This window comes from Malania oleifera, chromosome 1, assembly GCF_029873635.1.
Source record: "Malania oleifera isolate guangnan ecotype guangnan chromosome 1, ASM2987363v1, whole genome shotgun sequence".
Lineage (NCBI taxonomy): Eukaryota > Viridiplantae > Streptophyta > Magnoliopsida > Santalales > Ximeniaceae > Malania > Malania oleifera.
In genome coordinates, this window is record NC_080417.1 from 109,613,654 (window position 1) to 109,617,440 (window position 3,787).

Sequence of the window (3,787 nt, forward strand, 5' to 3'; positions counted from 1 at the left end):
TCTTGCAGAATAAAACAAGAAAATGCATCTGTGAGCTCGTGTGTGGAGAGAGTTGTTGGGAAAAGGTAGCTTAGTCACTACAGGTGATATACTCATTTATGAATCATCTACTTATGTAAATAGTTATACTTCCTAAAACGGAGATTGATAATACAATTATTTTTATATTCGACTTGAAGTCCAAGTGTGTAGAACAATAATATGAGCACTGTTGATTTCAACTCCTTATTAACAACTACAATTTGCACATACCAAACAAATTTATTGGTTCCATAATTGCGACAATGAAATTTCATGAAATGGTTTGGTTAATGGCTGCCGCTGACCAAGAAATTCCTCAGAGATAGTCTTCATTGTTGGCCTGGACTTTGGTTTGGCATGTGCACAAGCAAGAGCAAGTTTTGTAACAAGAAGAAGCTCACTTGCAACTAGTTGATTGGATGGAGGTGAAAGGCGTGAGTCTATCACATCATTGAGCATTATGTATTTAGTAGATGGAGATGACAATGAGGAAAGCAACTCTCCCGGATGTTTACCTATTATTATTTCTAGTGCCACCACCCCAAAGCTGTAAACATCACACTTGTCTGTAACAACCATGGAGTAGGCAAGTTCTGCATAAAAAATAATAAGATGTTAAAACATGGCCCTTCCTAACAATTAATGATATGTACCATGTTCAATCTAACCATCCACATTATGTTATATTATCAGAATCACAATACTTGCAAACAACAAAATTCTACACATGTTGCGACACAACTAATAACAATGGTGGTATGTTAGGACCGACAAGTCACTAAACCATAGATGAACCAATTAATAATATAAGGAAGATATGAGAAAGTTTAAAAGAAGAAGAATATACAATCCACCTGGTGCAATATATCCACAAGTTCCTGCAATTATTGTTTGATTAGATGAATCAGGGTATAATAGTCTAGCGGTACCAAAGTCCGAGACTAAAGCCTCAAATTGAGAGTTCAAAAGAAGGTTGTTGCTTGATATGTCTCGATGAACAATCGGTGGGATACAATCATGGTGCATGTAAGATAGAGCATGTGTTGTTGCCTTAACAATGTTGATGCGCTTAATCCAATCTAGCTTCACTGCTTCATTATCATCCCTCAAGGCACAAAATAAGCTCCCCCTTTCCATGTACTCATAAATTTAAAACATGCATCGTCTATGTAGACAAAATCCATGAAGCTTCACAATGTTTCGATGTCGAATATGGGTTAACATGTGAACCTCATTCCTAAAACTGTTATCAAATGCAGGCTCCTCAGCTTCCAAATGGTGAAGTTTCTTTAAAGCAACCACTTTCCCACTAGGCAATTGTGCTTTATAAACACTACCGTAACCTCCTGTCCCGATGCAGTATCTAATGTCGAAGTCCTCTGTTGCTTCAATAATGTCTTCATATGCAATCCTACCATCATAATTCCATATCGAAAATATGTCTCCATTCTTAATGTCACTTGCTTCATTTTTTGTATTCTTTCTCTTTCGATGAGATAGGAAAAAAAATCCAAGAGCAATGAGAGAGAGGAATATGCTTATGGGAATAAAAATGGCCTTTTGTTGTCTTCCTGTATTTCTCCTTGTTTTGTACATGAAGCCAATGGGTGCAGGGGATAGAAGGCAAGGAGGGAAAGGTCTCATCTTACCACACAAATTCTTGTTGCCAATTAGTTGCATGGGTCCATGATAATTCCAAAAGTTGTCTGGTATTGGTCCAGTGAGGGCATTATGTGATAAGTCAATGAAACGCAAATAACTAAAATAGGATGGAAGGGTTCCGGAGATCTTATTATAGGAGAGATTCAATGACTCCAAATTTTCCAACTTGTTGAGTTCCAAAGGTAACCTTCCACTTATTATGTTATAACTAAGGTCAATAGTAGATAATTGTTGAAGTTCTTCAATCCACACTGGAATAGTTCCACTTAAAAAATTTCTACTCAATAGCAACTTTTCTAATTGGGAGCAATTTTGCAAATCAATTGGGACGTACCCACTGAGGTTGTTTTGTGAGAAGTCTAGAAAATGAAGATTCCAAAGTCCTCCCATTTTGCTTGGTATTTGGCCAACAAGTTGGTTCGAAGACAGATTAAGGTACCAAAGTTGGGTTAATTGGGTAAGCTCTTGTGGTATGGTACCATTGAGTTTATTTGAGGAAAGGTCGAAATATGTCAAATTGGTTAGATGAGCAAAGGCTGAAGGGACTGGACCTGTGAGGCTATTATTGTGAATCTTCAAAGACTTCAAATTTGTCAAATGACTTAGGGGAGCAATTGGACCCATGAGCATGTTTTGACTTAGGTCAAGAAAGGACAAATTCCTTAGATTCCCTATTTCTAAAGGAATGGAACCATTAATTTGATTTGAAGCAAGCAATAGATACTTCAAATTAGTCAAGAGAAATAGAGGAGAGATTGGACCCATGAGCATGTTTTGAGTAAGGTTAAGAAGAGACAAATTCCTTAGATTCTCTATTTCTACAGGAATGGAGCAACTTATTTTATTTGAATCAAGGTATAGAATATTCAAATTAGTCAAATAACACAGAGGGGTGATTGGAGCGGTGAGCATGTTTCCCGATAGGTAGAAAATAGATAGGTTCCTCAAATTCCCTATTTGTGGAGGGATGGAACCAATTAATTGGTTAGAATCGAGGAAAAGAGTCTTCAAACTGATCAAATGACCTAGAGGAGCAATTGGAGCCAGGAAGTTGTTATAACCTAAGTCTAGATGCTCCAATTTCTTCAAACTTCCGATCTCTGGTGGGATTGAACCATTGATATGATTATTATATACGTGTAGAGACGTCAAATTCATTAAATCACCCAAAGAAGAAGGGAGTGGACCAATAAGGCTGTTAGAATCCAAGTACAACTCCTTCAGGTTCTTCAAGAGAGCAAGGGATGAAGGGATTGGTCCTGCAAGAATGTTGTCATTGAGATTTAGAGAAATTAAATTTGTCAAATTGCTCATGAGTGAGAGAATGGAGACGTTGAATGCATTGTGAGAAAGATTGAGCTCCACTAGTTGGGTGAGGTTAGAGAAGAAAAGAGGTGGCAACATATCAGAAAAAAAATTATGGGACAGGTCAAGGTACTTGAGCTTCTGTAGAGCACCAATATCATAGGGAATACTCCCATTGAGACCATTGTTACTGAGATCCAGAAGTTCCAGGTTTGGGAAAGAAGAGAAGTTAATCATGTGAAGGTTCGGATTTAGGTTGTCGATAGAATAAGGAAGGGAAATTTCAGTGACACTACCAGCGTCATTACAGGTTATGCCACCCCACTTGCAGTGACCTAAACCGGAGCCAAAGCTCGGGGTGTTGTTGCCTACGGTTGCAGTGGAGTTCCACCATCCACTATCAAGGAGAGCCTTCACTTCTGATTCCAAAACTGACGAAGATGGCACTATTAGAAAGATAGCGATAATGGTACAGGTAGCATAAAAAGAAACAAAGGCTGCAGCCCGTGAAAATAAGGAGATGGGATTAACTGAGGATGAGGATGCCATGCTATATGGACTAAATGTGGTGTGGTGAATTAATGTGTGCTGTGAGTCCTTAAATAATGCATGGTTGGGTGTTGTGTTTGTGGCCAGCCAAGCCCAGCAAGTCAACATGGGAGCACTATTTCTATAATGGCAGTCCATGGCCTCAATCTTTTGTACCAAAAAACCAAATAAGTAATTAAAAAGAAGGGATATGGGCCTTAAAGCCAACTTGGAGAAAAGATAAAATGTGTGGTCTGGGTGGTTGCGCATG

At 38.5% G+C, this 3,787-nt stretch overlaps 1 pseudogene; it reads right to left on the minus strand.

Moving 5' to 3' along the window:
- Positions 1-261: 261 nt before the first annotated feature.
- On the minus strand, positions 262-3,537 carry LOC131148125 (MDIS1-interacting receptor like kinase 2-like; annotated as a pseudogene).
- Positions 3,538-3,787: the final 250 nt, after the last annotated feature.